The sequence below is a fragment of the Equus asinus genome, chromosome 24 (assembly GCF_041296235.1).
Source record: "Equus asinus isolate D_3611 breed Donkey chromosome 24, EquAss-T2T_v2, whole genome shotgun sequence".
Taxonomy (NCBI): Eukaryota; Metazoa; Chordata; class Mammalia; order Perissodactyla; family Equidae; genus Equus; species Equus asinus.
Window position 1 is genome coordinate 54,496,052 of NC_091813.1, and position 13,796 is coordinate 54,509,847.

At 36.9% G+C, this 13,796-nt stretch overlaps 1 long non-coding RNA gene across 1 annotated transcript in view; it reads right to left on the bottom strand.

Annotated features, from left to right (window-relative positions):
- LOC139041847 (uncharacterized) overlaps positions 1–13,796 on the bottom strand; it is a 257,958-nt gene that overhangs the window by 233,512 nt on the left and 10,650 nt on the right. The gene's annotated exons all lie outside the window — the stretch shown is intronic.

The following is a 13,796-nucleotide window of genomic DNA, read 5'->3' on the forward strand; positions in this document are numbered from 1 at the left end:
TTAGCCAGCTGAAGCTTGGAGCAGTAACTTAAATTCTGAGTTTCAGTTTTCATGTCTATTAAATGGAGATAACTTTTCTTGATTTTAAAAACTAGTGATAAGATAATAAATAAATAAAACAGCTGGCAAAATATCTAGTACCCAATAAATAGTGACTATTACCATGATTATATATAATATGTGAGAATTATCTTGGCCTGCCCAGCACCAGGTCAGCCTCTACAGACCCAGCCTCCAGGCCAGCCCCCGTGGACCCCAGCTCCGGACCCATTATACAACCAGGCTGAACTTGGGGCCCCAGGCTCCAGTTCTGCACCAGTGTTAGGCTGGCCCTACAACTCCAGGCTAGAGGCCTACCATTGTTGCCCAAGGCTATAGGCATGCCCAGTGTTAAGCCAGTTCCCATGGTCCCAGGCTCCAGCCCACCTCCATGGTCCCAAATATCAGGCCTGCCCTAATGGGCCCCCATACCAAGCCAGCCACTGTGAATTCAGGACCAAGCTCATCTCTAAGGCTCAGGTTCCAAGCAAACTCCAGTTCCAGGCCAACTCCTGTGACCCCAGGTTCCAGGCCTACCTTCACAGTCCCAGGAACCAGTCCCACCCCATGGACCCAGGTGCCAGACCTACCTTAGTGGACCCTAGTGCCAGGCCAGTTCCTGTACACTCAGGATCAGGTCCATTCCCAAGGATCCAGGCTCCAGGTCTGCCCCAGCACCAGGCCAGTCCCCACAGACTCAGGCTAAAGGTCCACCCTAGTGGACTCTGGCATCAGGCCTGCATCCATAGTCCCTGGAACCAGGCCCACTGCTATGGACCCAGATGCCAGATCTTCCCCGGCAGACTCTGGTGCCACATCAGCCGCTACAGACCCAGGTTCCAGGCCTACCCTCACAGACTCAAGATCCAGGTCCACCACAGTGGACCCAGGAACCAAGTCTTCCCCCATGAACACATGTGCCAGGCCAGCCTCTATGTATCTAGATGTCAGGTCCATCCATCCAACGACTCGGGCACCAAACTAGGCCACCTGAAGACTCTAGGAGCAAGCCCATCTGTGGACTCCACTAGATGGCCCACCCAGAATCTCTGTATAGGCTAATTGGCAAAGGGTATTCCCTGCCAAAACCAGTCTCTAAAGACTGGAAGAGGTGCCCACTTTTTCAAGTGGACAAACACAAGTCCACAAGGATCATGAATGATCAATGAGACATGACACCATCAAAGAAACAAAATGAAGCACCAGTAATTGACCCTAAAGAAAAGATCTATGAACTTTCTGACAAAAAATTCAGTAAAACTATCTTAAAGAAGCTGAGCAAGCTACCAGAGAACACAAACAGACAGCTAAACAAAGTCAGAAAAACTATACATGAACAAAATGAGAAGGTCAATAGAGAAACCATTGAAAAGAATCAAACAGAAATTCTAGAGCTGAAGAACACAATGAGTGAACTAAAAAGTTCCACAGGAAGCTTCAACAGCAGACTCTATCAAGCAGAAGAAAGAGTGAGCTCAAAGGCAAGTCATTTGAAATTAACCAGTCAGAGGAACAAACAAAAGAATTAAAAAGAGTGAAGAAAGTGTGCTGGCCCGGTGGCACAGCAGTTAAGTTTATGCGTTCTACTTCAGCAGCCTAGGGTTCACTGGTTCGGATCCCAGGTGCAGACCTACGTACCACTTGTCAACCCATGCTGTGGTAGGCATCCCACATATAAAGAAGAGGAAGATGGGCCTGGATGTTGGCTCAGAGCCAGACTTCCTCAGCAAAAAAGAAGAGGATTGGTGGCAGGTGTTAGCTCAGGGCTAATCTCCCCCCAAAAATAAACAAAAAACGAGTGAAGAAAGTCTAGAGGACTTATGTATTGTATACTATCAAATAAAACAAAGATGCATTATGGGAGTCCCAGATGAAGCAGAAAAAGAGAAAGAAATAGAAAGCTTATTTAAAAAAATATTGACAGAAAACTTCTTAAATCTGCAAAGAGAAATGAACATGACGCCCAGATCCATGACACCCAAAGAACTTCAAATAGATTAAACATAAAGAGATCTTCACTAAGGCATATTGTAATTAAGTTCTTAAAAGGTAAAGACAAACAGAGATTCTTGAAAACAGGAAGAGAAAAGCAACTCATCACATATAAGGGAACCCCATAAGACAGTCAGTGGATTTTTCATCAGAAACCTTGCAGGCCAGGAAAGGCTCACCATTTCTAGTCACTATAGTACTGGAAGTCTTAGCCAGAGAAGTTAAACAAGAAAATGAAATAAAAGACATCTAAATTGGAAACAAAAAAGTAAAATTTCAGATGACCTGATTTTATATACAGAAAACCCTAAAAACTTCACCAAAAAACTAATAAATCAATTCAGTAAAGTTGCAGGATACAAAATCAGTGACAAAATCAGTTGTGTTTCTATACACTAACAACAAACTATCCAAAAAATAAATTAAGAAAACAATCCTACTTACAATAGCATAAAAAAAGAATACTTAGGAATAAATTTAAGAGGCGAAAAGTGTGTACACTGAAAACTATAAAACATTGGTGAAAAAAATCAAAGACACAAATAAATGGAAACATATCCCATGTTCATGAATTGGAAGAATTAATATTGTTAAAATGTCCATACTACCTAAAGTGATCTACATATTTGATGCAACCATCATCAAAATTCCAATAATATTTTTCACAGCAATAGAAAAAACAATCCTAAATTTCATATGGAACCACAAAAGTCCCTGAACAGCCAAAGCAATCTTGAGCAAGAAGAACAAAGCTGGAGGCATCACATTATCTGATTTCAAAATATATTATAATGCTATATTAATTAAGAGTATTATTCTGGTGTAAAAACAGACATATAAACCAATGGAACAGAAATTAGACCCCAGAAATAAATCATGCATAATGGTCGAACGATCTTCAACAAAGGTGCCAAGAACACACATTAGGGAAAGGACAGCTTCTTCGATAAGTGGTGTTGGGAAAACTAGATACCCGTATGCAGAAGAATAAAATTGGACCCTTTTCCAACCCAAATACAAAAATCAATTCAAAATGGATTAAAGACTTAAATGTAAGACATAAAACTATAAAACTGTTATAAGAAACATAGGAGGAAAGCTTCCTTACATTGATCTAGGCGATAATCTTTTAGATTCAACACCAAAAGCACACACAACAGAAGCAAAAATAGACAAATGAGGTTGCATTAAACTAAAAAGCTGCTGCAAGCAAAGGAAAATATCAACAGCATGCAGAGACAACCTATGGGATAGGAGAAAATATTTGCAAATCACGTGTCTGATAAGGGATTAATATCCAAAATATGCAAGGAACTCATACAACTCAATAGCAAGAAAATAAATAATCTCATTTAAAATGGACAAAGGACCTGAACAGACATTTTTCGAAAGAAGACATACTAATGGCCAACAAGTATATGAAAAGCTGCTCAACATCTACTAATTTCCATGGAAACCAAAATCAAAACCGCAAAGAGATATCACCTCACACTTGTTCGAATGACTATTATTAAAAAGATGAAAGATAACAAGAGTTGGTAAAGATGAAGAGAATTTGCAACCCTTATACACTGTTGGTTGGAATGTAAATTGGTAGAGCCATTGCAGAAAACATTATGGAGCTTCCTCAAAAAATTAAAAACAGAAATACCATATGATCCAGCAAGCTCACTTCTGGGTATATATCCAAAGGAAATCAAATCAGTATCTTGAAGAGAAATCCACACTCCCATGTTCATTGCTGCAGCATTATTCACAAGAGGCAAGATATGAAAATAACCTAAGTTATTTATATCACATGTATATACACACACACACACTGGAATATTATTCAGCCTTAAAAAGAAGGAAAACCTATCATTTGCAACAACATGGATAAACCCGGAGGACATCATGCGAGGTGAAATAAGCCAGGTAAGAAAGCCAAGTACTGCATGATCTCACTTATATGTAGAATCAAAAAACGTCAAACTCGTAGAAGCAGAAAGTAGAATGGTAGTTGCCAGGGGCAGGGGTGGGAGAAATGGGAGAATGTTGATCAAAGTGTACAAAGTTACGGTTATGCAGGATGAAAAAATTATGGAGAACTAATGTACAGTATGGTAATATACCTAATAATATTGCATTGTATACTTGAAATTTACTAAGGGAGTAAATCGTAAATGTTTTCACCACAAAAGAAAAATAGTAACTATGTGAGGTGATAGATGTATTAATTTGCTTGATTAAGGTACTGTTTTCACAAGAAATACATATAACAAAACATCAAGTTGTACATCTTAAATATACACACTTTTTATTTGTCAACTACACCTCAATAAACCTGGAGAAAAAAAAAGTAAGCTTGTGTTCTAAACCATAGTTTTGAGAGTATTGTTTGCTGCTATCACATACCTGTTATGATATAAACCTTGATAAAAATTACAAGATAAAATAGAAAAAATTAAAATCCTATTTTTTCTCTTTTTTTTTAACAGAATGACTTTTTTTTTTTTTTTTTGAGAATGATTAGCCCTGAGCTAACATCCACCACCAATTCTCCTCTTTTTCCTGAGGAAGATTGGTCCTGAGCTAACATCTGTGCCCATCTTCCTCCATTTTATATGTGGGACACCTGCCACAGCATAGCTTGATAAGCGATGTGTAGGTTCACACCTGGGATCTGAATCAATGAACCCGTGGCCTCCAAAGTAGAGTGCATGAACTTAACCACTGCACCACTGGGCTAGCCACAAAATCCTATTTTCATATAAAAATATCTGAGGGATTAATATAGGTTAGATAAGAACTGGGTATCCATAGCTAGTGTGAAGAAGATTCTAGTGGTTTTACCTGACCTGAAATTCAACATGAGTTTGTTATATGGTTCCTAACATAATCTTAGTATCGCTAATAAGAAAGAATTTAAAATATTGAAATACAGTGCCATCATCACAGGCAAAGGCAAAACATCAGGTCTACTATTGCATTTGTTCTAAGTACCTAATCTTAAAAGGAATATTGACAACAAGAGTCTCCCTACAAGAGAGACTAAGAAGACAAGGAGTTTGGAGTTCTTTTATAAAGCAGGATGAACTCGTGTATCTTTACGTTAAAACAAAATAAAAGGAGTAACGAAAATGATTGGCTTTAAATATAAGTCAGTGGAGCATATTTTTCTTCCAAAAAAGCATACCAACAATCCAGGTGAAAGAATGCAGAATTTGGTGGGCGTCAGTGCTCCTAGAATACGACAATAAATTAATAGTGGAGCATTCACAGAGATAGAAGTATACTAACACTGGTTATGCACTTTCTGTAGGTAATCTCAAGAAGCATGAGATGAGAAGGACGAATGAGGGAATAAATGCTGAGGATCCTTAGATGATCTCTATGCTCCCTTTCAACTCTACACTTGTAAATATTCAAAGGTAATTTTTTTTTAAGAAAAGAAAGGGTAAGACAAATGTGGAGGCATTGGAAGGTAACAAGCTGTCATGAAAGAGCATGAATTTGGAGTTTTTTAATCCCTGCTCTGTCTCTTATCAGGCAAACACTACTTTTTTAACTCATTAATAAAAAAGGGAAATCATTTAGCTCATAAGTTTATTTTAATTATTAAATTTATTATTACTTTTTAAATGTATTTAGTACACAAATCTTCAAAGTTTATTATAAAAATAAGAATTCATAACAAAGTGTTTCTTATAAAATTTTATATGTGCATATATACATATACATATAAAATACGTGTTTTTCAAGAGATCAGTTTAAGAGAAAAATTCATTTAAGCTCTCTATGGAAAATAAATTCTCCAATTGTAAAAATTATCATTAGCATTTTAAATATTATTTTAAATATATTTAGTATACAAAGATTTACCCGCTCCTATTAAATAAATAATTCACCATAGCCCATTTAAAAGATATTTCCTTTACTATCATATTTATTTTTATAAATGCATATTAAATTACATTTTTCATATGAGGGTTGGAAAAACATAGGCAATACGCTATTGTAGTTTTTAATCTTTCATTGATCTATTGAAACTGAACAAAGTTGCCACAGATTTTTTGTCTAAACTTTTTGCTCAATATTTGAGCAAATGATTTCTTCGCACAGCACAGAGATAGGATGACAATTAACTTTGCTGATCAACACTCTCTCATGTTTGCCCTTCCATGAAGTCAAAATTCCCATGTCATCTATGCAGTTGTCAAATGATCATTCTCATTGAACACTGAGTTTGATCATCCCTGTATTTCAGAAAAATGTACAAATACATAATATTCCTCCTATGAATTCTAATGAAAATGTAAAAATACCCTTCGTTTTAGAATAAAACTACTTAGAAATTTTAAAATTTTAATCTGAGATGCTTTATTATTTGATTTAAAAATTAAGTCTAAATACAAATATAGAAACAGTAAGAATTATTCCAGCTCTAAAATTAGTGATTTTATTTGGTGTTCAGTATGTTCAATTTCAGCCTTGGCTAAATCCAGCTCCATAATTCTCTTGGTTTATAAGTTCATTTTTAACCAACAGCTGGAATATTCGACCGATCGATATGTATTTTGAGCATGGTTGTCTTCCTACTCACTGCATCATCGGAATTTGCTGCCTGCTCAGGTGTTAACTGGACAGTGTGGCCATACAAATGACAAGCAAATTGCTCTATTGGGCTGCTTTCAGTAAACATTAAAAATAATGTTTATGGAGCCCAGTGCTTGAGCTAAGTACTAGGTTTACATGCCCATCTGTTATATGAGCACAGCCATAATTGAGTTGTTTTTCCAGTTTTGGCAACTTACTTGAGTTCAGAGAGTTACAGCCACGAACATAGATATTTTCAGTCCATAGAAAGTTTCATCTACAAAACCATCCATTTTTTCCCAAAAACTGTTTTTCCTCATCTTTAGATGTGCAAGGATAAGTTTTGAAGTATAAAAAACCTTGTTAGAATCCTCCCATCTACTAACTACATGTGTGAACTTAAGCTATTTACTTTCCTCATTAGCAAAATAAAGATAATGACAAATTAAATGAGTTGATGTGTACCAAGTGCTTAACACAATGCCCGGCACATATAAACAGTTCACTAATGCTAGCTATTATTTCATTATTATTGTTGTCATCACATGCTTCTTCCAACATTCTGCGTAAGTTTTCAACAAATATATATTGGCACATATCTGTTCTCCTAGAGCCTAGGATGAAATGTAAATATATAAAGTATTTCGAAAAAATAGTACAGGGATATAAGTGCCTTCTATTTTTGCTATAGTTCAAGCATTTCTATAAGTACATGATGAGCCATACTAGGTATTATTATTTTTCTTTTACAAATGTGCATGTTGAGAATTAGAGAGTAGGTATACTGAAAAAAGAATTGCATAGCAAGTATTCTTGCCACTGCAGCAAGCTACTATTCACTCTTAAATAAGAACTAAATTACATCAGTTACATGTTTTCATTTGTAAAATAACTTTTTGCCATTGGCAGCCAAGATGACTATGGGTTAAAACACAGAAAGGGAGACTTCACGGAAGAGGTCATGGAGAAAGTGCCCAGAAGTACTAAGTAGGTATATGAGAGAAGTAATTCATACCACGGAGAGTCAAAACAAGGAAGAAGAAACAAAGGTGTCTGTTTGATATATAGGACAGGGAAGATTCTAGGAGTAGGGGATATATGTTGATGAATTGTGGGGAAAAAATTATGTTACAAGCAATCAGTTTATAAAGAACCTCAAAATTCTGAATACAAAGGAGATTCTAATAGCATGTAGTGAAGTTTTATTTTGGAGAAAGAGTGACATGGGTGGAAAGGAAAAGGGTGGAAGTAAACCTCTTCTGTTTTCTAGATGATGCCCTCAGTGTGTTTTCATATAGAATCTACAATATTTTATATGGAGGACGCACTCAGATACAACATAAATGTGATTATAATAAGAGTGAAGAAAACTAAAAGCTATCAAAACTAACTCTCCTTCTATCCTTTCTTCCTTCTTTCAACATTAGACATTTTCTTAGCATTTCATTTACAGTATGATCCTCCCTAAAAGTCACTGTATTTCTTATCTAACATTCCCAAATTGCTAGGAAACATCTTTGAAATTCAAAGTATCTGATGCAATTGTCTGGTGCATTGCATCATTTTTTATATATATGAAACTGAATGTGCTTTAACATGACCTTGAATTTTGAAATCATCCAAGAAATAAACATGAGAAAACTGCATTAGGACAACAATTTAGACATAATTCCCTTCACCTTGGAATAGCCCTTAAGCATTCTTGTTTAAAAAAAACCAAACAAACAAACCAAAAAAACTATATCACCAAAAGAGAATAAACTGTGAGTGGATATTAACCTCATACAGATAAATTAGGGTTCCTTTTCTCGATCAAGTTGTGGGAAAGCCTTGGAGGGTGAGAGGCATAAAACAGTATTGGAGGCAGGAACATTCGTAAGACACCATCTTAAAGTCACTGAAACTGTCTGGAAGGCTTGCTTGAACTTCTAGAACATTGGTGAGATTATAAGTCTGAAACCCGAATGTTGAAATATTTGCACTAAAAATAAATTTGATTCAAGAAATTTCAGCTCCCACAAATTTAGTAGTGCAGAGGAAGACTCATTCTCATAAGAATTTTTCTTCTGAAAAGCTGAAGGTTGGAATTTTTTTTTAATTTAGCAGACTAAATTCGTTATGAATATGCAGACTATAAAACTAAAAGAAGTTGATTGTGTTTTTATTGTTTGTGAATGTCCAAACTTTTGTTAGAAATTTTTTGAAGTGCATCATAGGTTCTACTTATAATTATAGATATGTATGCATGGATTCATTATAACTGAAAAAATTTGATTCTGTGTGCTTGTGCATTTGGGGGTAGGCAGGGTGGGGAACAGGTAGAAGGAAGAAAGCTGCAGTGGTTAAGAGAGGATAGAACTTTTGTTAAGATGCTTTTGTGTTTTAATAGGTGAATAGATTAATAGGCCGCTGGCAGTTAACAATTTCTTCCATTACTGGGCTTTGTTTTATAATTCAGGTTACAAAACTAGTATTGAGGCCAGTACTAGTAGTCATGCAGAACTTCTTCCATCCAGGTAGTTGAGCAAAGTCTTATTTTGCTCAAAAGCAGAGGTTATCTTTTTCTCATTTTTTTTTTAACATATCTTATTGTCAATTTCATCTCCATGGTGTTTGGTAAAGAAATAAGAACTTCTAATCTCATTTTTAACCCTTACCAAAGGGAAGAACTTCCCAGGAATTCATAGTGAAAGAAAAGGGGAAATACCATCTATATCTATATCACCTGTGTCTACATCTATCTATGTGGACACGTATATATTCACTTTTTAGTAGTTGGTAGTACCCACCATGTTTTCATGTTCAAGTAAACTATATAAACTATCTCATTGAATGTGGAACTACTTTTTCCCTCCTTCTGTTAGATCCCCTGCTCTAGTTTGTGTTTCCGCTAAACCAAACACTGAGACAACGATGTGAGTACAAGTGATCTATCTGGGAGGTGGTCAAGGAAGCATAAGTGAGGGAGCTGAGGAACTGAGAGAGTAAGGGAGAAAAATCAATCAAGGGTGTGTTAATTAGCTACTTACCACCCTGGCAGCTGGACTCAACCACACTAGGAACTCAACGAGGAACCATGAAGAGTGAGCCCCAGAATTGTCCTAGTATAGGATAGGAGCTGTTATCCACTGAATTTTGAGCCCCATTGGTTAAGGTTTGACCCTGAGGGAGTTAAATCATCTGTATTTAACAGCTTGCACCTGCCCTGCAGAGTGGTGTTTCTGGTGTCTGACAAAGGGAAGTCTGTGCTCTTGACACAGGAGCTGGCGTGTACAGGGAACTGTCCACCACAGCTATGCTGAGGTCAGGGGACACAGTGCAGGGCAGGACAGGCGCCTGGCACATTGGTTTGTTTGTTTGTTTGTTGTTTTCAACAGTCATGTATTTACATATTTCATTCAGTTTCTACATATGCTGATTTTAAAGTCATCCAGACCTGCATTTAAATCCCAGCTTGGCATTTACAAACCTATATGGAGTTACTTAATCTTTCTAAATCATTCATAATCTGTAAAATGATGCTAATAGTACCTTACCTACGTCTTTAGAATTGTTGTAAAGAATAAATGATGTATTGTATGGGCAATTCTTAATTTAGTGGTTTAGGGAGAATAAGTACCCATCCTTATTACCCCAAGGTATTATGTCTGAGATGGATGTATGAGCTTTGGATCAGTCAGACCCGGGGTTAAAGACTGGTTTACTGGTTGTATGACTTTCAAAGAGAAATTTAATCCCTTTAATTATTAATCCTTCTAAATTTCATCTATCAAAAAGCATAATAAAAACCAATTTCATAAGTTTGCCATGAGAGACAAGATATTACAAACAAGATATTACATGTAAATCACACAGCCTGGTCCATGGCAGCCTGTCAGTAGATGCTGGTTGGCTTTCTCTTTCCCTGCGCTACAGTATTTATTAATTTGTACATTTGTGCATTTATGAATTCATTCAACAATGTTGATCTCTGGGATTAGATTTTTTTTTTATTTCAAATAACTCACAGTCTGGTTGGACACATATAAAGATAAGAAAATATGTTACAACATAACACAAGCTCTGGGAATGTGAAGAAGTGTCTGCCTTGCCTAGGGATGTCAAGAAAAGCATCACAGCAGAGCTATTATTTGAGGTCAATTTGCGAGGGCATATAATTTTATCCCTTTCTTACTGTATTTTATTAGCAAATGCTTTTTATCTATTTATGCCTCATGAGGAAGCAAACTATTCTGAACATGGAACAGCACTCTGACCCGAGAGCCAAGCTCACTGGGTCCTAATCCTCACTCTGATGCTCATCGATTGCAGCAGCATAACCTCTGTGGACCTCAGTCTTGTTAAATAAGAGCCTTTTTGAACTCTGAACTCCAACACTGCAGGCATGGTACAGAAAATTATAAAAATAAATAAATGAAAAATCAGGTTGGACAGATGGATTATTTTCATATCCCTTAGTTATCCTGGGTAATACAACAAATAAACTCCTGGAAATGTAAAGATAAAACTTGATGTCCTTACAAATGCAGCACATGAACATCTTGCTAGAAGCTTTGATATTGAGGTCATGTTATTAAATACCAAAGAGCATTTGGGCTGAAGATGTTTTGGAGAGAAATTAGTTTACCTATCTCTCTATAAAAAAAGTGTAATTTCATTTTTGTTTTTCATATCACTTGTCGGCATTGTGAAATTAGAACTACATTATTTATTGCTAGCATTTATCATTTCTCTCCACAAATTCACTTCCTAAATGAAATACCTATCTTTTGATAAGCCTGCTTATAGCTACATTTAGAAGTTGTCAGTAGGTTTCTTAATCCCCTTTCAAAATTTATCTTTACAAAAAGTATTGATGAAATATTGATTCTCCCCTTTCCATAAATGAGAAATGAATGGTAGCCAAAAAAAGGCTAAAACTAGGGTGCCTTTGCTTGCACTTCCTTAAGTTTTCTTTCCTCAAGGTGAATCCTAGTTTTGAATTTTAGCTCTTTGCTCTTTCATTTTTAAAATTTCAGTGATGAAAATGTCTGTGTAAGGCATAAAGCACGATGTCTCTCTAGATACAAGTCAGAGAGAATATTAGAATAGTCAGAGAGAAGAATTAGATTTCCCAAGAGACTGTGTGATCTATGCCAAGGAATCTGGGCAAGCAATAGCAAATAAAGTGTGGTGAAAAGTAAAAAAAATTCTGCATAGACCACTTCCTTAAAACAGAATGAATTGTCTTTCATCCCAGTGGGTCAGCCTTGAAGCTGCCAAGCTTTCCTTGGGGGGTTCTTGGTTTTACCTCTGCTGCTGCTCTTTACTGATAAAATTTGAATAACCCTCTATACAAAATTGTGTGGAGACTTCTACCTCATATGCATCCACAGTCAAATAAAACATACCTTGTTTCAGAGTTATGTTTTTAAGTTGAGGAATTGTTTACATAGAGAAACCAGAAACATTTCTTGAGAAATAAGTGCTTGTGTTGGTTTCTTTCACTTTTAGGTGGTGAAAGGAAAGCTATTATCATTATTATTCATGATCATTATTCAAAGTAAAAGCACTCATGAAGAATTAAGAAAAATGAATAAAGGAAAAGGAAAAATAAGAGCATGGCAGTATCAGCAACTACTCATGAAAAATTCTTTTTGAAAAATTCATTAGGGGATAAAAGATCCGAAGAGAGTATCCTGACACATATTAAGATAGGAAGAAAGGACTATGTGAGAGGAATTTCAAGCCCATGTGTAGACATAGAGAAAACTTAAGAAAGTGTATTTATGAGAAGAGAAAAGTTAGGAGGAAAGTACAAGAAAGAGTGTTGTGAATACCTTAGCCACATGTGCTCACGTCCTTGGCTATGTCCCTTTCAGAGTTCTCCTTCTATCTGCTACTAGGAAACTTGCCTCAGAGAACAGGGTGGCTGATTACATTGTCTAAGGCCCTCTTATATCCTGCTGTGTTATATCTGTCCTTTTGTGATTTCATTTATGCCCAAGACTTAAAAATAAGCAGGAGGGCTTCCTGGTTCGGTTGTGATATGTAAAGAGTTTGGAAGCTGTTATACCCTTCCTTACAACAAGAAAAGGCTGAACAAAGTGAAAGTCAACAATTTTTCTTGAACCTGTTAAAAAACTGAGGTCTCAGGGCAAATTACCATCCTAAAATCTGGAAGGACAGGTGAATTCAGAGAGTGACAGCCAAGAACTGCCTACCTAAAGCAGAAGTCACTGGAGGCATAAAATAGTGGTAATGGCTGAATGCTTATTCTGACAAATCGCTGGAGGCTGAGAATGAACAAGCTTGAGAATGAGAAACTCCTAGGGGCTACAGTCATAAAAGAGGCCACCACACTTCAGTGAGTTTTACCTCGGAAATTCCACGTGGTTCTCATGGTGAAGAACCAACAAAGCACCCTTTGTGGCTTTGATATTGGGAAGATAAAAATAACCATTTTGAGGGGCTGGCCCCGTGGCCGAGTGGTTGAGTTCGCACGCTCCGCTGTAGCTGGCCCAGTGTTTTGTTGGTTCGAATCCTGGGCGCGGACATGGCACTGCTCATCAGGCCACACTGAGGCAGCGTCCCACATGCCACAACTAGAAGGACCCACAACGAAGACTATACAACTATGTACTGGGGGGCTTTGGGGAGAAAAAGGAAAAAAATAAAATCTTTAAAAAAAAAATAACCATTTCGAAATAGGTGTAGAGTAGTCTCTATAACAAAGGCCTATTCTATAAGAGAAAGGGCATCACCAGAGTCTTATCCCACTTGCAGAAGGGCCATCTCTCCATCTTGCCCCCTCTTGCTTTCCTGTCTCCCCAAAGGGAGGGGTGTGGGAAGCAAGAAATGCTTGTGAAGGTACAGCCCAGGAGCACAGGCCCACTAAAAGACAGAGATTTATTCCTAAGACTCAGAGTGAGGTTCCCCTCCCTAACACCTTACCACCACGTCAACAGGGCTCTAGTAAAACAGCAGTAGATTAGAACTGCAAAGAACAGACTCTCTCTGAGGAGATGTATTTATGGAAACTCAGTCTCAAAAAACAAAGTACAAACAAGGATTCAAGAGGAATTTGAAGCTCTTCCAGCTACCACAAACATAAAACACAGTGAAACTCCTAGCTGGATTAACATAAAAACTCACACAAAGGTCCTATTTTCCTTACTTCCTATTACACCATACATTATGTCCTATTCTTA